This window comes from Sus scrofa, chromosome 17, assembly GCF_054392235.1.
Source record: "Sus scrofa isolate SSC_HxYL_T2T_F1_AM1 chromosome 17, Sscrofa_HxYL_maternal_Yorkshire_Landrace_v2.0, whole genome shotgun sequence".
Lineage (NCBI taxonomy): Eukaryota > Metazoa > Chordata > Mammalia > Artiodactyla > Suidae > Sus > Sus scrofa.
Genome location: NC_139399.1, coordinates 57,272,445 through 57,294,161, shown reverse-complemented (window position 1 = coordinate 57,294,161; position 21,717 = coordinate 57,272,445). Strand labels below are relative to the sequence as shown.

General features: G+C 39.8%; 1 protein-coding gene across 22 annotated transcripts in view; it reads right to left on the bottom strand.

Annotated features, from left to right (window-relative positions):
- NCOA3 (nuclear receptor coactivator 3) overlaps positions 1–18,939 on the bottom strand; it is a 135,430-nt gene extending 116,491 nt beyond the window's left edge. For 10 of the 22 annotated variants that reach the window (XM_085002550.1, XM_085002554.1, XM_085002553.1 and 7 more), the window contains exon 1: positions 18,783–18,939. The gene's annotated coding sequence lies outside the window, so the exon portion shown is untranslated. 22 annotated transcript variants of the gene reach the window in all.
- Between the last annotated feature and the right edge of the window lie 2,778 nt (positions 18,940–21,717).

The following is a 21,717-nucleotide window of genomic DNA, read 5'->3' as shown; positions in this document are numbered from 1 at the left end:
GCATGAGTTTAAAAGGTTAATTCATAAAATCTGAAGTTTTCGGTTTCATTCCTTAATACCATTGATAGACATTTGCCATGAAAGACATTAATCAAAGTAGAAGTAATCGATTACAGTGCAATATTTGTAGTCTACTCTTCATCATTCTGCTTTGCCAATTTATAGAACTGGGCAACCAGGATTCCCCTCATTAGGCAACAGCGTAATACTGTTTGCCTTTAAATTTGAAACAGCAAAATTTTTAAAAATCATCAATTTTAATATAAAGCCTACTGAGTCTTAGAAAGATTATTTAATAGGAACTGAAATAGGGGTTAAAACATTTCTCAAATCACACCAAATACTGAGCTTATGCAAATTTTTAAAACTTTTAATTTTCATGTATATCAATTGCATATGACTATAAATTAAAAATTATATTTAAAAAAACTTAATTTCCTGAGCATTCTTCAATATAGTATAAAATCCTATAAAATAAAAATTTACACAGTATTATGACTAAAATAATGACTGTACATATCTATAGTCTCAGATGTATAATAAATCTGCACATTTAAAAACCAAACTTCATTTACAACAAATTTTGGAATCAAGATTTTTAAATAATGTTGCAAGTTCAGTGTTATGGCCACACTACTCAGAAATACATACAATATGATATGTGAATTTATGCACTGCTCACTAAAAGCTGGCCAGGTGCCATTTTATCATTGATAGAGTAGCTTCAAATTCCACTCAGAGTGCAACTGCAGTTGCACTGAATCCAGCAGTACAAGCATGCCTGCATGTTATTATGGGAAATAGTGGAAAATTTCACAGGCTGACATCCAGAACGTCTGCGGTTCTTTTTCATATTTCTTTCTTCCTGCAAAGCAGTTATTAGACTAGTAGATGGTTTTTTTTAAGCTGGAAATTTCCACTGGTTTTTTAGTCTTCTTAAATGTAAATTGAAAAAGATTCCAAAATCCCAGCATGAGAGAATAAATCAAACAGAAAAGAATTAAAATATATATCTTCAATACAGGGTGAGGGGACTGGTAAGTAAATCAAGATGTCACTCCATTAGAGTAAGAAAAAAAGTGTCCAGGAAGATACTTAGGTAATGCAAGGTTAAAATAATTTAATATCAATACTAAATGTGACAAATAGCACATTCTGAAGCTGATATTTTCTCATTTGCTTAGAGTGGAGGCATTCAAAAGCTAACACGATCAGTAGAACAGTTAAGCACAGAAACCATGAAAAGTAAAGATAGTGTAATATACCTTGGTGAGAAAAGCATACAATCCATACTAACCAAAGTGAGCCATGAAGATTGGGTTTTTCAGTGACTTGGTCAAAGAGAAAACAATGACAAGTAAATTCACTCACAGGTAAGAGTCAGAGTTTTCACTCCTCATTAGGATTTAGCATTTCCTCATCAGGATTATACCAGATCAAAATATTTGATGTTTCCATCTTAATTTGTAATAATAAATGAGAAAAGAGACATTGTTTTAATGAGAAAGGACTTATTTTATTTTTATTAAAGATTTTAAAAAGAAAGATCAAGGAGTTCCCACTGTGGTGCAATGGAATTGGCGGAATTGGCGGCCTGGGATGCAGGCTCCATCCCCTGGCTGGCCGGCACAGTGGGTTGCTGCAGCTGCAGCCTAGGTAGCAACTGCAGCTCAGATCTGATCCCTGGCCTGGGAACTCCATATCCCAGGGGACGGCCAAAAAGAAAAAATGAAGGAAAAGAAAAAAAGGAGTTCCCGTCGTGGCGCAGTGGTTAGCTAATCTGACTAGGAACCATGAGGTTGCAGGTTCAATCTCTGGCCTTGCTCAGTGGGTTAAGGATCCGGCGTTGCCGTGAGCTGTGGTGTAGGTCACAGACGCGGCTCGGATCCCAAGTTGCTGTGGCTGTGGCGTAGGCCGGCGGCTACAGCTGTGATTGGACCCCTAGCCTGGGAACCTCCACATGCCGAGGGAGCAGCCCTAGAAAAGGCAAAAAAAAAAAAAAAAAAAAAAAGAGAGAGAAAAGAAAAAGAGATCAAGTTCCAGACTATCTAAAAATGAAAAATGACTGATAACAGTAAATAAGGTATAAAGTAATTTACTACATGGAAGAACTGATAAGGGGGGGTTCCTATGCTGGCTCAGCAGTATGAGCCCAACTAGTATCCATGAGAATGCAGGTTCGATCCCTGGCCTTGCTCAGTGGGTTAAAGATCTGGCATTGCTGTGAGTTACAGTGCAGTGGCAGACATGGCTCAGATCCTGCATTGCTGTGACTGCAGCTCCAATTGGACACCTAGACTGGGAACCTCCATAGGCCATGAATGGGGCCCTATGAAGCAAAAAAAAAAAAAAAAAAAAAAAAAAATTAAAAAAAGAACTGATATGGGAGCTCCCTTGTGGCTCAACAGGTTAAGGATCCTGCTGTGGCTCTGGTTACAACTGTGGTGCAGGTTTGATCCCCAGGCCAGGAACTTCTACATGCCATGAGCACAGCCAAAATTTAAAAAGCTATATTAAAAAAAAAAAAAACTTTACTATATGCAGATGACATGATACTACATACAGAAAACCCCTAGGACCCCACACAGAAATTACCAGAATAATTAAATTCTGCAAAGTAGGAGGATACAAAATTAACATTCAGATTAACATTCTGAAATTGGCTGCATTTCTGCACACTAACAATGAAATATTAGAAAAAGAATATTAAAAAAAAAAACTATAGGGAGTCCCTGTTGTGGCTCACTGGTAACAAACACAACTAGTATTCATGAGGACACAGGTTTGATCCCTGGTGCAGCTCAGTGGGTTGGGGATCCAACATTGCAGTGAGCTATGATGTAGGTTGCAGACACAGCTCACATCTGGCACTGCTGTGGCTGTGGCTGGAAGCTGCAGCTCCAATCTGATCCCTAGCCTGGGAACTTCCATATGCCAGAGGTGCAGCCCTTTAAAAAAAAAAAACTACACCTTTTAAAATCACACCAGGAGTTCCTTGTGGCTTAGCAGATTAAAAACCCAACATAGTGTCATGAGGATGCAAGTTTGATCACTGCCCTTGCTCAGTGGGTTGAGAATCCAGCATTGCCGCAAGCTATGGTATAGGTCACAGATGTGGCTCAGATCCAGTGTTGCCATGGCTGTGGCACAGGCTTGCAGCAGCCCCAATTTAACCCTTAGCCCGGAACTTTAATGTGCCACAGGGGTGGCTATAAAAAGAAAAAATAAAACTGCACCAAAAAAAGTTAGGTCCCTAGGAATAAACCTGACCAAGGAGATGAAAGACTTTATGCTGAGAACTATAAAACATTAAATCAAGGAAATTAAAGAGGATTCAAAGAAATAAAAAGATATCCCATGTTCCTGGATTGGAAGAATTAATATTGCTAAAATGGCCATACTACCCAAAGCAGTCTACAGATTTAATGTGATCCCTAGTGAATTACCCATGATATTTTTCACAGAACTAGAACAAAAAATGCAAAAATTTATATGGAACCATAACAGACCCAGAATTGCCAAAGCAATTCAGAAGGGAAAAAAAAAAAGTAGGAGGCCTAATTCGCCCAAAGTTCAGGCAATATTACAAAGCTACAGTAATCAAGAGAGAGTGGTACTGGTACAAAAACAGACATACAGATTAATGGAACAGAACCGAAAGCCCAGAAATAAACCCAAATACCTATGCTCAAGAAATTTTCAGCTAAGGAGGCAAGACTATAAAATGGGAAAAAGTCTCTTCAGCAAGTGGTGCTGGGAAAACTGGACAGCTGCATGTAAATCAATGAAACTAGAACACACCCTCACATCATGCACAAAAATAAACTCAAAATGGCTTAAAGACTTAAGCACAAGATATGACACCGTAAAACTCCTAGGAGAGAACACAGGCAAAACATTCTCTGACAGACTGTACAAATGTTTTCTTAGGTCAGTCTCCCAAGGCAATAGAAATAAAAACAAAAATAAATAAATGGGACCTTATCAAACTTACAAGCTTTTTTGCACAGCCAAGGAAACCATAAACAAAACGAAAGACAACCTACGGACTGGGAGAAAATAGTTGCAAACAATGCAACTGACAAGGGCTTAATCTCCAAAATATACAAGCAACTAACACAACTCAACAACAAAAAAACAAACATCATCAAAAAATGGGCAGAAAGGAGTTTTCTGCTATGGCACAACAAGATTGGTGGCATCTCTGCAGTGCCAGGATGCAGGTTTAATCCCCGGCCCTGCACAGTGGGTTAAAGGGCATGGTGTTGCCAAAGCTGGGGAGCAGGTTGCTACTGTGGCTCAGATCTGATCCCTGGCCTGGGAACTCCGTATGCCATGGAACAGTCAAAAAAGGGGGGGGGGGGAGAACTAGACATTTCTCTGAAGAAGAAATGCAAATCAAAATTACAATGAGGTACCTACCACCCTCATATTGGTCAGAATGGCCATCATTAATAAATCTACAAATAACAAATCCTGGAGAGGGTGTGAAGAAAAGGGAACCCTCCTACACTGTTGTTGGAAATGTAAATTGGTACAACCACTACGGAAAACAGTACAGAGGTTCCTCAGAAAACTAAATATAGAACTACCATGTGATCCGCAATCACACTCCTGGGCATACACCTGGACAAAAACTATATTCAAAAAGATACATGCACTCATATATTCACAGCAGCACTATTTGCAAAAGCCAAATAGCCATGAAAACAATCTAAATGTCCATGACATATGACTGGATTAAAAAGATGTGGTACATATACACAATGGAATGCTACTTGGCCATAAAAAAGAAATAATGCCATTTGTAGCAACATGGATCCAACTATGGATTATCACACCAAGGGAAATAAGTCAGAAAGTGAAAGACAAATACTATATGATTATCATTTACATGTGGGAACCTAAAATATGGCACATAGGGAGTTCCCATTGTGGCTCAGCAGGTTAGGAGCCCAACTAGTATCCATGAGGATGCAGGTTCAATCCCTCGCCCCGCAGAGTGGGTTAAAGGATTTGGTGGTGTTGTGAGCTGTAGCGTCAAGGTTGCAGACCCTGCTTGGATCTAGCTATGGCTGTGGTATATACTGGCAGCTGCAGCTCCAATTCAACCCCAAGCCTGAGAATTTCCATATGTCACAGGAGCCACCAAAAATGAAAGGTAAAATATGGCACAAAAGAACCTATCTACAGAACAGAAACGAACTAAGAGACATGGAGAACAGCCTTGTAGTTGCCAAGGGGGAGGGGAAGGGAGTGGGATGGACTGGGAGTTTGAAGTTAATAGATGCAAATTATTACATTTAGAATGGATAAGCAATGAAGTCCTACTGTATAGCACAGGGAACTATAACCGGTCTCTTGGGATAGACTATGATGGAAGATACTGTAAATACAGGGAATGTATATATACGTATGACTGGGTCACGTTACTGCATAGCAGAAATTGGCACACCATTGTAAATCAAATATACTTTAATCAAAAATTTAAAAATTAAAAAAAAGAACTGATATGGTCCAGGTTAACAATTTTAGTTTCTTTGCATTTATGTGAATTACAGAGTGGGATCTATCATACATGTTCGTATAACTGTTACTCACACTTTAAAACACCTGTTATTCACCAAAACACACATATGACCAAAAACTTGGGCATTAATACAAAGACACAGTTGATAAGTAGTAAAGATCTATACCATGAAACACTGGGAGAAGGTATTTGCAGAACTTATCTGATAAAAAGATATATATCCAGACTATGCATTAAAAAACATGCAACAAACCAATCTTAAAACTCAGTAACAAAAGGATGTGGGAGGGAAAGGGAACTATACTGATATAAAGCAGATCAATCAACTATAACTGAAATTTAATGGTGAAAGATTGAGTGCTTAGCCCCCAAAACTGGTAACAAGATAAAGATATCTATCTCTCCAAATTGGTCAAATGATTCAAAGCAATCACAACCAAAATTCCTACATTGTGTTGGAAGCACAAAAATCCCTACACGGTACTGGGAACACTAGTCATTACAATAAAGCAAAAAAAGATGGAGGGGGAGGAGGAGAGGAAGAAGGGGAAGGAGAAGAAGAAAAGGCATACTGATTGGAAAGGAAGAAAAGGAAGAAATAAAACTTTATTCACAAACAATAATATGATCACCTATGTATACAATCCTAAGCAAACTACAAAAACAAATCAGTCTGGTTAGGTTACAAGATACAGGGTGAATAAACAAAACAAAAATTGTACACAAAAATTATTGAAAATTGAAAATTTAAAAATATTACTTATAATAACATTAAAAAATATAAAATTCAGTGATAAATGTGACAAAAGCTTTTTTTTCCCCTGCACCTGAGGCATGTGGAAGTTCCTGGGGCTGGGCCTAAACAAAAAAAAGGAGGGGGAGGAGAAGAGGGAAGAGGGGGGAGGGGGAGCCACACCAGCCACCACAGCTGGCAACACTGGATCCTTAACCTGCTGAGCCACACAGGAACTCCAACAAAACCTTTTATAAGATCTATACACTGAAAACTGCAAAACACTGATAAGAGAAATTAAATAAATGGAGAGATATATAACATATTCATAGAACAGATAAAAATATTTTTAGCAAATCAAATCTTCTCAAATTGATCGATTCCATGCAATCACAATCAAAATCACAACAGACATTTTATAGAAATCAACAAGATTAAAATCATTATAACAATTATATGGAAAGGCAGAGGAGCTAGAATAGCCAAAACAATTTGGGGGGGAGGGAAACAAAGTTGGAGGACTTCCCCTATAAGATTTCAAGGTTAGGGTAGAGACAAATTGATATATATCAATAGAAAAGAAGAGACTCCAAAATCTGGCCTACATATTTGACTACTTGATTTTCAACAAAGGTCCTAAGTCAGTTCAATGGGGAATGTATAATCTTTTCATCTAATGGTGCTGGAAAAATTCAATACCATATACCAAAATATGAACCTCAACCTTTAATTAACTCAAATAGGTCACAGACCTAAATTTAACAGCTAAAGCTATAAAACTTCTAGAAAAAAAAATATTAAGAGAAAACTCTTTGGCAAGGCTTTCTTAAACACAAAAATTAAAAAACTAAATTCTGGAGTTCCTGTTGTAGCTCAGTGGTTAATGAATCTGACTAGGAATCATGAGGTTGTGGGTTCGATCCCTGGCCTCGCTCAGAGGGTTAAGGATCCAGCGTTGCCCTGAACTGTGATGTAGGTTGAAGATGCAGCTCGGATCCCAAGTTGCTGTGGCTGTGGCGTAGGCCGGCAACTGAAGCTCCAATTCGACCCCTAGCCCGGGAACCTCCATATGCTGCAGGTGTGGCCCTAGAAAAGACAAAAAATAATAATAATTAATAAATAAATAAATTCCATTAACATTAAAAACCTTTGCTCTTCCAAAAAGTTTTGAAAATGAAAAAGCAGACCACAAACTCAAAGCAAATATTTCTAGGATTAACATATACATGCCACTATATATAAAACAGACAACCAACAAGGACCTACTGTATAGCACAGGAGATTATACTCAATATTTTGTAATAACCTAAAAGGGAAAAGAATCTGAAAAAATAGATAAATATGTGTATATAACTGAATCACTTTACTGTACCTCTGAAACTAATATATTACAAATGAACTATACTTCAATTAAAAATCAATAGGAGGTCCCACTATAGCACAGTGGGTTAAGAATCCAACTGCAGCAGCTCAGGTCACTGCAGAGGCACAGGTTCCATCCCCAGCCAGGGTAGTAGGTTAAAGGACAGGGCAATGCCAAAGCTGTGGCACAGGTCGAAGCTGTGGCTCATATTCAACTCCTGGCCCGAACTTCCGTATGTCGGGGTGCAGCCGTAAAAATAAATAAGTAATCCTAAAAAAGGGCAACTATTTCTAAAACACATGTCCAAAAAAGGCTTTATATATAGAATACACCCAAGTTGTCTTATATCTCAGTAAAATAAACCCAACTTTTTTTTCTTTCTTTTCAGGGCCACACCTGTGGCATGTGGAATTTCCCAGGCTAGGGGTCCAATCACAGCTACAACTGAGGCCTTCACCACAGCCACAGCAATGCCAAATCCAAACCACATCTGTGACATATGCCGCAGCTTGCAGCAATGCTGGACCCTTAACCCACTGAGTGAGGCCAAGGATCAAACCCCCATCCTCGTGGATACTAGTCAGATTTCTAACCCACTGAGCCACAGCAGGAACTCCAATAAACCCAACTTTTAAATGAGCAAAAGATATGAACAGACCAAAAAGATGTACCAATGGCAAGTACCAAGTAAGCACATGAAAATATATTCAACATCTTAGGCATTAGGAAAACTCAAAGCCACAATGGATACCACTGTATACCCATTAAAATGGCTAACATTGAAAAAATCAACCACACCAAGTGCTGGTGAGGACGTGAAACCAGAACTGCTGGGAGAAATATATAACAGTATAACTGTGTTGAGAAACAGGTGGCAGTTTCTTAAAATGTTTAAATGTTAAACATACATTTAGCATATTAACCCAGCCATTTCACTCCTGGCTATTTACTCAAAAGAAATAAAAGCATTTGTTCACACAAAGCATTTTAATACAAATGTCATAAAAACTCCATTTTTAATTACCAAAACAGAGAGTTCCGGCTGTGGCACAGTGGGTTAAGAATCCGACTACTGCAGCAGTTCAGGTCACTGCCAAGGCACAGCTTTGATCCCCAGCCCAAGGCAGTGAGTTAAAGGATTCAAGATTGCCACAGCTGTGGCTGGGATTCAACCCCTGGCCTGGAAACGTCTATATGCCACAGGTGCAGCCATTTAAAAAAAAACCTAGACACAACCCAAATGTTCATTAACAGGTGAATGAACTGGAATATAGCTATACAATGCAATCACACCACACAATAAAAAGAAATAAAACCATTAATACATGCAAGATGAATAAATCTCAAAATAACTAAGTGAAAGCCAGCCCCCCTCAAAAAACATGCATGCTGTATGTAAAATTCCATTTATTTATAAGAAGTTCTCAAAAATACAAGTTAATCTTTAGTTATACAAGGCAGATCTGTAACTACCTGAAGATGGGAGAGGGAGGAATTACAAACAGATACAGGAGGAATCAGATTTTTTATTTTTTTTTTTTTTTGCTTTTTAGGGCTGCACCCACGGCATATAGAGTTTCCCAGGCTAAGTGTCTAATCAGAGCTACAGCTGCCGGCCTACACCATAGAGCAACTCGGAATCCAAGCAGCATCTGCAACCTACACCACAGCTCACGGCAATGCTGGATCCTTAACCCACTGAGTGAGGCCAGGGATCAAACCTGAAACCTCATGGTTCCTAGTCGGATTCCGTTTCTGTTGCGCCATGATGGGAACTCCAGGAATTAGATTTTTGATTTTGGAGGTAACAGATATTCCCATTCCTGTAATTATGATGGATTCATGGGTGGCAATACATCAAAATTCAAACTGCAGAGTTTCCATCATGGCTCAGCAGAAATGAATCTGACTGGTAACCATGAAGAAGATGCAGGTTCGATTCCTGGCCTTACTCAGTGAGTTAAGGATCCAGTGTTGCTGTGAGCTGTGGTGTAGGTCGCCTTCATCTTTTATATCTACGCATATGAATCAGAACACTGGGAAATAATTAAATATTAAAAGGGAGAGAAACAAACAAAAGATACTAAAGAAACATCCATAATCATATGCACAGACTATCCTCTAACAGTAGGAGCCTTGCGGGGCAGAGGGTAGCTATAATAACCAAAGATCTAGAGCACATGGAGTCTTTTACTTTTTCACATATACTTTTCTAAATGAATTTTTTAAAACATTGTAATTTTACTGTAAGTAAGCACTAGACAATAAAAGATGTGGGCAAGAAAAGATTAGAAGCAGTAATTAGTTCCCTTTAGATCTACTCCATCTCCTCTATGAAGTTTCCCTAACAATTCCAGTTGAAAATGACTTTTTCTTCCTGTGAACTTCTAAAACACTTATTTACGTTGCTGCAACTACACTTCTTCAATTATAGTCATTTCTCAACTAGATCATAAACCCCTAGATCACAAAAGGATTTCAATGCCAACAACACTTAGCACAATTCTTCGAAGAACAGTGGTACTGAAAAAAACATTTAAGCAACTTACATAAGGACTGGCCAGTCCTAGGGCAACTAGTAAATAAGAATACAGTGTTCTGAGACCCAGACATGATTTATCTGAGGGAGACCTAGGTCCTAAGCACATCCTTAGGACTTTTAATTTTATCACAATTTCCAGGTAGAAAAATTGACCTGAGAGTTCAGCTCTAGAAACTTACACAAACACCAAGTATCTGGGGGGACCTAAAGTTAATACAATTGAAAAGATTTTAAAAGCTATAAAAGGAATCAATGAATGCACAATTTGACTGAATTCATCCTATCAAGCAATAAATATTGATTCCTATTCATGGAAGGAGATAATTAACCTCCATATCAGGAAATAAGAATTCTATTTTCAGTTGTGGCAGTCTGAGAAATTTACTTAAATGAGACAGGATCTGAGCAGGACCTTATAACTAAACTAGATACACATATCAAGGGAGAAGAGCAGGAAAAATTATCATAACTGATACATGGGGCAATAAATGTGGGGAAGGAGGGAGGGAACAGAGGAGGAGCAAGGAAAGGAAGAAAGAAACAAGTTCCCGTTGTGCCTCAGCGGGTTAAGAACCGAACATTGTCTCTGTGAGGAAGCAGGTCAATCCCTGGCCTCACTCAGGGGTTAAGGATCCAGCATTGCCACAGATGTGGCTTATATCCAGTGATGCTATGGTGTAGGCCAGCAGCTGCAGCTCCAATTCAACTCCTAGCCTGGGAACTTCCATATGCCACAGGTGGGGCTGTAAAGAGAAAAAAAGACTGATGAGAACTGAATACTAGGTTAAGGAATTTGGATTGTATTCTGCAGATTTTTAACCAAAAAATGTGATCAAAATCTTTAATAATTTAAACTGGCAGAAGAATACAGAGGACTAAGAGTAGAGACTAATTGGAAAGCTATTACAGTAATCTAGAAATTTTTTTATTTAATGATTTTTATTTTTTTCCATTATAGCTGGTTTACAGTGTTCTGTCCATTTTCTACTGTAGCAAGGTGACCCAGTCACACATACACATATATACATTCCTTTTTCTCACATTATCATGCTCCATCATAAGTGACTAGATATAGTTCCCAGTGCTACACAGCAGGATCTCATTGCTTACCCATTCCAAAGGCAGTAATTTAGGTTGGACTAGTTTTAGAAATTGAAATGAAAATATATTTAAGGAGGGGGTGGGGGGATGTGCTTGGGCTGTGGGATGAAAATCCTGTGAAATCAGATTGTTATGATCATTCTACAACTACAGGAAAAAAAAAATATGTTGTCTTTCACAAAGAACTGGTAAATCTAATTGTTTGCAAAAAAAAAAAAAGAAAATATATTTAAGGAAAAAAATATCAATAGCACTCTGCAAAAACAAAACCATTTATTCAATACCATAACTCATTTCACATCCACTGAATATTCAAATAATCAAGTTTTGAAATGTCTTACCTTGCACCCTTGCTAATGTTTTCCCAACAAGAACTGTGTTCTTGCCATAGTAAAACCATAGTCATTCTTCAAAGTCCTGCATCCTGACCACCTGGTCAGAGGTAGTCCCCTTCCTCTGAACTTCTCCAAGATCTTTATAGACAAAACAGATTACCTTGTACTGAGTGATTTCAAGTACCTGATTGATTGTGTGCACTTGGAGGTCAAAACCTTTTTAACTCTCAGAGTGCCTTAAATAGTACAAGCTTAATAAACACTGATTAAGTATGTGTGTTTATGGGGGAGTAGGCAGCAGCCAAGCAGTAGCCAATTAAAAATGATTGAAGCAGAAGGCCTCCTAGCTAAGAGAATGATGGTATGAAAAGTCAGTTTAAAGTCACATGTGGGAGCTATTTTGCACTGTTTTTTAAAAAGGGAGATGGAAGGTTACTGGGCAAGTTCATGATTTCAGGCTCATCTAATTTGGGGACTCATTCACCTAAGGTCTTTACCATCTTTTTTTTTATTTTCATTTTTTCCGTTAGAATTGAGTAGTATTTTAGATATAGTTATGCACTTTAAAAGCAGCGTTCTGAATTAATGTTACTGATTCCCAATGAAATTATTTTTAAAATTTAATATAGTAATAGTCGTGTCTTATTATAAGACAAGATACCACTGACCCTCCAATGGATGCAACATGTATGTGGAGTGATTTTGCTCACTGGTAAAGTTAAGATGAAGCCAAATACTTGCTCTGACGTCAAGGGAGCCAACTCTCTCGGATGGAATGAAAGTACTGTCATAAACAACCACCAACAGGCAGGTAAAATAGGACAGAGATGAGCCTGGATGGATTATAGAATATGTAGACTAAAGACACAATATGGTTAAGAGAAAATTGGGGATCTTTAAAACATTTTTAAATAAAATTGCCAAATTTCCATCTAGAAACAAAATCAAGCTGATATAGTTATTCTACAGAGTGACTTAGATTCAATAATCCGTTCAATGATGACAGCTTTACAGAGAGTAAAGAAAATATGACTTCATTTTCTGACACCAGAAAGAAGAGGTTGAAAATCCGCCCCCCCCGCAACACACAAATTTTGCCGCTTGCAGCATATAAAAACTACAGTGAAGTCAGGGTCTCAAAGTCGTCCTGTCACCAAACTCATGAGTCAGCAAAGAAACCTGCATTTTCACTTCTTTATCTGGCATAAAGTGCTCAATCTATTTGACACTTAAAAAAAAAAAAATTAAGGCCATTCTACATTATCTATAATGATGCCTTAGGTTTATAGGATTTTCTAAGGCAAGGAATCTTGGAAGATCACATACTCCACCCCTTTGTTTTATAAATTTAAATCTCAGAGTACAAACTTGCAAATGATTCTCAACTCTTCACTGGTACTATTCTTTTCAAAATAACTAACAAATGATATTGCTCAGGTAACCAAGAGGGAAACTATTTAAAGGTTTTCACATGTAGGTTTCTTTTTTCATTAAAGTTGTTTTAAAATTGCACATATGATCACACTGCTCTTTCCACTAATAATTAACTCTCATTTATAAAAACATCAGTTTTGGACATTTAGATTTTGATAAACAAACATCTCCTCCCAAAGTAAAATACTCTGGTTTTAGATTTCACTTAAACAGAAGAGCAAAGGGTATTTACTCTAAAAGTCTCCCCCTCCCCTTTTCTTGTGTGTTAAAAACCCTTTCTTCCCTTCCCCAAGCTTTCTCCTCTTTTGTACTCAAGTTCTCAAATGCACAAGATGGAGGAACAATACCACAATACAACTGCAGGCTTCCTGCCTACTAGTCAGTCATTATTCTTCAGACTTGAGAACTTTCAAAACACTGCTTGGGTTGCTTTGAAATTCCCTCTTTCAGACTTTCCCTCCTTCATGGAACATCTATTTAAAAGAATGACTTCAAAAATGTCTTGCTGCATCCAATCAAAATTGTCTAAGCCAACTAAAAATGTTAGCCTTAGACATGAAGATAGGATGTAAATACCTAAAATTTGACAAACACCAATATAAGAAAAAAATGTGTATTTCTGGCCAAGCATAAGAATAGTATTTTCTCATATATATATATAAAACACTGTTTCTGAAAAATTCTGTATTTATATGGAAGTATCTTAAAGATTACAATATTACTGTCACTTTCTTTTTAACAGTAACAGAGATCTAAAGGTCTTAAACTACCTTAAGCTGAATAGAGAAGGGCTACCTTAATTTTTACTGACAAAAGTTCATCCTATAATGAAGTACATTCATTTATTTTAAAAAGTTGTCAAGGACAGAAAAAAATTACCAGCAGCGGTCACCTGGAAACCTGGGGAATTTCCCATTTCCTGACCACACTCTGATGGTGGCAGTAGTACTTACTAATAAACTTATCTGGTTGTTGAGATAAACTAATGGAGCTACTCTAGACAGAGACATGGGGGGAGGATGGGGGATAAATTATCTGCTCAGCTCACCATGGGTTCTTTCCTTTTTAAAGGCAAAAAGCATTAAACGCGAAGGTGAAACACATTTGCTCATGAGTAACAACTTGTCAGATTGTTAAATAAATAAAATTTTTTCCAACATCTCTAATAGAAACAAAAAGACCAATTTATTTCAAACAATATTCAATAAAGCTCAATCCCAGTACAACAAAATAATTTAACTAGTCCCCTGGAGTTTGTTATAATGGGATTTAACCTGTACACTCAACATTCAATTAACCATGAGGCTTATCCTAATTGAGGATTATGCTGACTTCTGCAGTCCTTTCCATCTATCCATCTACCACTCCGACTCAGCTGCCAGCTACCAAAAGCAAAGCCCCAGGGAGCAGTAGATTATCCACCACTATTGACACCCAGGCCAGTATTCTCTCTTCATCATTAAATGGATGATTAAGAGTTAAATTTAGTAATCTAGTCAGCCTACTTTCCAAAAAGTGAAGTTTCAGAACCCTCACCTGTAGTCTTTAACAAAAAAAATTAGAATTTTCAGAATACCTTCATAGGTGAACAGCAAAGTCACACTCTTTCCAAGACCCTATCAATAAAAATTAATAAAAAAAGAAAAAAATAGGACACAGATGTTCCTAATGAAAAATAGGAAAAAGGAAAAACAGAAAAGATTAGCCCATTTGCTCTTAGACTATTCTTTGAAATAGGTAAAGCCTCTGTGCCAGTTAGGTCAGGCTTCTTTCCGTTGCCTCTAGACCACAAAGTTTACTACACAGCTAGTTAAATAAACCTTTATTACTGCCGCCCCCCCGCCCCCCCAAACTGACCTAGGCCATAGAACCTACCAAACTGCGTTAATGCTGAAAAGGTTGAGAACCGTCCGTATGTAATGTAAGAAGATTATCCAGTTCATGGATAAATCAGCCTTCTAGACACTATAGGTCTTCCTTTCAACTCCTGCTGTGTATCTTCTGGCCATTTTCCTGTTCATTTAACAACGTGCCACCAGAAGGTAGGAAAGGGAAAGGCGATTAAATTCAAGTCAATTCCATCATTTGTTAGGGGCTGAAAACAAGGTGAGGCTCTATATAAATTGCATCCTTACCCCCAAAATAGTCTTCTCCTAGAAACCTGTCAGAAAACCAATGGGCCAAATTAATTAATACCTAGCATAGAAACAAAGTAAAGGAATAATCTTCATTATAAGAATGCCCTTCCTCCACCTCAACTGTGAAATGTTCACTTTGCACGCCCCTCCCCCATCCCATAAAGGACTCATAAAATGGAAGAAAATGCCCACATTTTACTGCAGCCGTCAATCTCTATTTTCTCTGAGAATCCAAACTAACATAAACGCACCTATTTCTTTAACGTGGTAAATATAAGGAAAAAAGACAAAGTTAACATAAATATCCAATACTTATTTTCTGCTCCCATAGCTTTAACCACTCAATAATGCAAAAAAAGGAGTATTCTACACCCCAGAGTGCAGTAAATTCAAACCCAAATGGGACAGGTACTCCCTAGTTTAGCCTGTGAAAAACTGCAGTACTTCTTCAATCTTTATCAACGACTCCTTTTCCTAGGTAGCATCTAAAGAGTAACAACTGTGTTAAATTGTGGTCACGTGGCCATAGAGACATTCTCTGGAGACTATATATTCATTCTCAACTCTCAACAAATTAAAAGTGTTCAAAAGTAGTCCACATCCTCTGGGCAAGACTTGAAATTATATAGTCTAAAAAAGTGCAAAAGGAAACCCTAAAGCCATTTATTTTGACACCAATTAAGAAGAGGACAATAGTAGTTTAGATTTTTTATCTGCCCTATTGTCCAAACTAAAATATTTATAAATCATTCTTTTAAAGACTTTTCAAACCTTCAAGTTAAAAGGAACTATTCTAGAATTATACTGCTAATGTGCAAAAGACTGAAAAAAAGGACAAAATGAACTTCTTTGCAGAACAGATACTGACTCACAGACATTGAAAAACTTATGGTTTCCAAAGGAGACAGTTCGGGGGGTGAGGGGATGCGCTGGGGTTATAGGATGAAAATCCTATAAAATTGGATGTGATAATCATTGTACAACTATAAATGTAATAAATTCATTAAGAAAAAAAATTTTTAAAGAAAAAACACAAAAAAGAAAAACAAATCTTTTTATCTTTAATATGTCCTTGACATAGTAAAAAAGTTTATTTCACATGACCAATCAAGTAATTATTTCTAGAACTATATTTACATGTCTCCTAGAAAAAGGCCCCAGGGTCTGACAGAACACTCAGTCCTTACTGAATAAATTCTAACTTACTTGCTTGGGGGAGGGGCTTGCAATGTATGAAATAATTTCTATATGGGGAAAATGCACAGTATACTCACTTTCATAATATATTTATTTTTTTAATGATTTTTATTCTTTCCATCCAGAATATATTTAATATAATCCCTAGTCCTCTCATCTTTAATACCAATGATTTTTTTTAATGAACTGTTAATTTAAAGCCAACATTCTAATACCTTTTTTTTTTAAAGCCTATTAGTTACGCTGGGATTGGTAAGCATTTCCAAAGCCTCTGAAGTTAAGGAATATTTTATGATAGAAACATTTCCTCTAACTGCTCTAGAAACATTAGAGCTTCCTACTTGGTCCACAATCTTCACATCCAAAATGTACAGAAGCTGGTATATGCCTTTTTTGGTTGTTTTTTTTTTTAAATGCTGAGTGGACAATTCAGTCATTTCTATCAATACATAAAATACCTGTGTAATTTCGGATCACAGACAAGCTAGATTATTGCCCACTTAAATGCAGAACCTGAAGCAACCTCCAGTGACAGAGCTATAGTGTTCAATATCATTTTACATGTTATCAACAGAGGCTTCCTCTTACAAACAATGAACCCTGGTAGGGTTCTTCACCCTAAGGCCCCCACAGATTGTTATTTCTTTAGGGTGTTAGTAGATAAGGCAACATAAGCAGTAAGTTTGTAAGAGCTTTTCTAACAGCCATCAACAATTGCTTAAGGAAAAAAAAAAAAGCAAGCAATGCTTCCACCACATTTTCCCTTTTTTCTGTTCATTTTATTTTCCTGCTTTTGGTATCCAAGAGGGGTGTGTTTCAAATGAAAATTCTTAAAATAATTATTCCCCAAACCAAGAACACTCCAGAAACCAGTAACAGTCACTGCCTCCTAGGAACGGGAATTAGAGGGTTTAGAGTAGGAGAGAGGCTATTTTTCAATGTTTTGGTACCTTCCCAGTTGTACACAGACCAGTTCCATTGGGTATAACCTATTCGAAATAAACAAGCAATAATTTAATTTTTTTAAGAAAGACCATTTCACAAAACTTACAGATTTCCATTTAACATTTTGGTTTATGCAGCATTCACAAGACCTACGTGTAGTTGGGGTTTTTTTGTTTGTTTCCATCATCCTCTAAACAACCTGCTGCAACAAACACTGAAGCTTCCCTGCAGCCAGGAACCGGTTAAGAGGATCCGAGACCAGGCGTCTGAATCAAGGAGATGCAGCAATTTCACTCACTACTACTACCACTCACTCATCTCATTCAACTCCATTTCAAACCACTGCAGCAAGACAGCTGGTACTGGCCTTCCTGTTTCTTTACAGTACAGGCTTAATAACAAAAACAGGTTGGCTTTGAAGCGCTGCTCAAAAACTGCAAGAAGGAAGTCTTTACATTCGGAAGGGGGGGGGGGTTTCGACTTCAAGAGCATTTCGTATCTTTCGTGTCTTTCCATTTGAGAAGCCCGAACGCCTCCTGTTTAGCGAGATTTCAAGACGATGCTCTCTCCCTCTCCCAACTGCTCTTTCGGTTAACTTTTCCATCCTGAATGTCCTCAAACTGCCTAGGAAGCAACTAAGCCCTCCAACAACTCATGGATTGTTTTTCTCAGGCATGGGCAAGACAGTTTATTTAAACCATCACAAATTGAATCAATGTACGTAAGAAGATTAGAGATGGAGAAGGGAAAAAAAAGAGTAATTATAAAGACAGCCAAACCCCAAATTTAATTCACCAACTTCCACTTGCCATTTCCCAGCCTTCACACCAGAGGTAGCAAAACGCTTTTTTACTGAGAAAAACTGCTGAGAACCTACCCGTGCCCAAAATGGAAATCCCGCAGATAATTCGTGTTAAAATATCAAAAGTGCCCAAGTGTAGGAGGAAACACGGCAACAAAATCCAACCCGATTCTGAGTACGACTTGGAGACTGGGCTGGGGGGTCGGGGGGGGGGGGGGCTGTGCGGCTTCCCCCGCCCCCTAGTTCTTCCGAATCAGTGCCCAGATAGCGGGAGGAGGGGGCGTGGGGAGCTTTCAAAAGCAGCCCCGAGCACTGGGGAAGGATAAAACTTTAGGGACAGGAGGAAAAAGTGCACCCCCACGGTGCCCCCAAACTCCTCGGGGTGACCCCTCCGCGCGGGGACCTCCCTGGTACCCCCGAGCTGCTGCAGCCCAGCCTCGACACCCTGCCTCCCGCCGCGGGCTGCCCCTACGCCGCGGGGAAGCGGCGCGGCCCCGACACCCCGAAACTACCTCCGCGCGCCCCCTGCTCGGCGCGCCCCTCAGCGTCTCCGCGGAGCCGGAGCCGCCGGCTCGCCGCAGCCAGAGGGACTCGCCCTCTTCCCTCCGCCTCGCACTCCACCCCCTCGCCGCCGCCACCGCTCTTCCTTTATCTCCACTCACCGCCCGCCGCCATTTTCCTCACAGCTCAGCTTTAAATCGGAAACTCGCCGCTCAGCGCTCAGCCCGCAGCCGCCGCTACCGCCGCCGCCGCCACCGACTCAGCCGCCGCGGCCGCCGCTGTCGCTGTGGAGGGGCTGAAGAGGCAGCGGCTGGAGCCACGGCGCGGGGGCCGCCGGGATATGTAGTCCCGCGGCCACGCCCAGCACTACCGGTCCCAGGGGGCCGTGCGCGGCCTGGGCGCTGGGGGGCCCCGCCCCATCGGGCTTCCGCGGCGCGAGGGCGTGGCCGGGGGGGGGGACCTCGGGAAGGTTTTCGCTCACTTACCCCATGGGAGCAGCGGGGAGGTCCCCAGATCTGAAATGCAACCCTAGCCTTTCCATTAATTTTTTCATACTTGCTTTCTTCCAGTAATATCTAACATTATGGAGGGTTTACTGTGTGCCAAGCACTGATCCTGGAAAACATTATCCCTTAGGGACCACTATTAGCCTCATTGTTCAAATGAGCAAACTTGAGGCACAAGGTCAGAAGCCATAGGGCTGTTCATTAGATTCTAAAGTCATCTAAAGATGAAAGGTGGGGAGTTCCCGTCGTGGCGCATTGGTAACGAATCCGACTAGGAACCATGAGGTTGCGGCTTCGGTCTCTGCCCTTGCTCAGTGGGTTAACGATCGGCGTTGCTGTGAGCTGTGGTGTAGGCCGCAGACGCGGCTCGGATCCCACGTTGCTGTGGCTCTGGCGTAGGCCGGTGGATTCAACCCCTAGCCTGGGAACCTCCATATGCCGTGGGAGCGGCCCAACCCACGGCCCAAGAAATAGCAAAAAAAAAAGACAAAAAAAAAAAAAAAAGATGAAAGGTTGTTGGACATAGTATATTCACTGTGTATTCTGTCCGGAAGTATCATCTCACGGAGTACTATCACCTATAAAGGACAACAGCTTGCTTTACAGTGCAGTGATCTTAACCAAGTGATCATATCACCAGACACTATCACTTAGCATCACCAATAATGGATCAAAGTGATATTATGTGTCACCTGATATGACCTAATGAGGAAAACATTACGCACCCCCCCGGCCCCCGTAGTATTCTTGCCAAAATACAGGTAAGCTAAACATAACTATGAAAAAAACAATTATGCAAATCCAGAAATCGGGGGCACAGTACAAATCCCTTGCCTGAACTCTTGAAAATTGTGAAGCATTAAAAAGGTGAAGTCAAATATAATAGGTGGGCCTTGACTGGATCCAGATTTTTTTGTTTGTTTAATGTAAAAAGGACTTTGGGGAGTTCCTATTGTGACTCAGCAGGTTAAGAACCCAACTAGTATCCATGAGGACACACGTTCGATCCCCGGCCTTGGTCAGTGGGTTAAGAATCCAGCATTGCCATGAGTTGTGGTGTAGGCTGGCAGCTACAGCTCTAATTCGACCCCTAGCCAGGGAACTTCCATATGCTGCAGTTGTGGCCCTAAAAAGACCAAAACAAAACAAAACAAAAAAGGATCTTGAGGGGAAATTTTAATATGGACTACATATTAGGAAATAATATTGAATCAGTATCAAATGTCTTCTTTTTTTCTTTTTAGGGCCACACCTGCGGCATTTGGAAGGTCCATGGCCAGGAGATGAATGGGAGCAGCAACTGCCAGCCTATGCCACAGCAATGCGGGATCCTTTAACCCAATGAGCAAGGCCAAGGATTGAACCCTTATCTTCAGGGATACTGGTAGGGGTCTTGACCCAAAGAGCCACAACAGGAACTCCTCAAATGTCTTGAATGTGACTAAAATAAAATAATTACTTGCTAGCTCCACCACTGCCATTTCCCATCTGGACTACAGCGGTAGCTTCCATTGCTGTTCTTCCTGCTTCCATCCTACTCTTTCCCCTGAAGTCAATGTTGCAGCCACAGGGATCCCGGTAAAAACCAAATCACTTTATGTCTATCTTCCAAACTCTATGCAGTTACCTGCAAAACCCCATAACCTGTCTCTGCCTTCCCCTTCCCTTTCTAAGCTCGTCTACTCACTGTTATGTTCCAGGAACTCTGGACTCCTTGGGGCCCCTGCAACATACCTAGCACACTCTGGCCTAAAAGATCTTGCATTCGCTATTTCATCTGCCTATTTCACTTTTCTTTCCAGAAAATCAAAATCACTCACTCCCTCATCCCCCCTATAGTCATTGTCCAAATGTCACTTCTTCAGTGAGCCCTTCCCTAATTTCTCTATTTTAAATTCCCACCCACTTTAATTCCAGTTTTCCCTACCTTTCTTCCTTGCTTCATTTCTCTTCATAGTACTTTTTTTTTTTTTTGCCACACCAGCAGCATGCAAAAGTTCCTGGGCCAGGGATTAAACCCATGCCCCAGCTGTAACCAGAGCCACAGCAGTGACAGTGCCAGATCCCTAACTCGCTGAGCCATGTGGGAACTCCCATAGTATTGTCTATCATTGGAAATGCCATGTATTTTTGTTTACTTATAGTGTGTATTATCTCCTTTCCTCTCTAGAATGAAAGCTCCGTGAAGGTAGGGTTTTTGGGTCTTTCGTTCTCTATTCTTAGTACCCACAACAGACCTTAGCAATACCATGAGCTCCGGATTTCTCTCACTGTGCAGCAGGTTAAGGGTCCAGCGTTGTCACTGCAGCAGCTTGGGTCCCTGCTGTGAGGTGGGTTAGATCCCTGGTTAGGGAACTTCCACCCCTCATCGAACAACAGATACTAAGTACTAGGTTTCATGTTGAGAATCCAGAGATGAAATACTAAGACCCTGGATGAACTTTCACCTGCACAACTGCAGCTGTTCCCCAGCCGTTCTCCTGGATTCTCCCATTAGTCATCCTATAAGCCACTCCCGACTCAGTGCCAAAGGGATCTTTGGAAAACCATACATTATATGATGTCACTTCCAACATATTCCAATGGCATC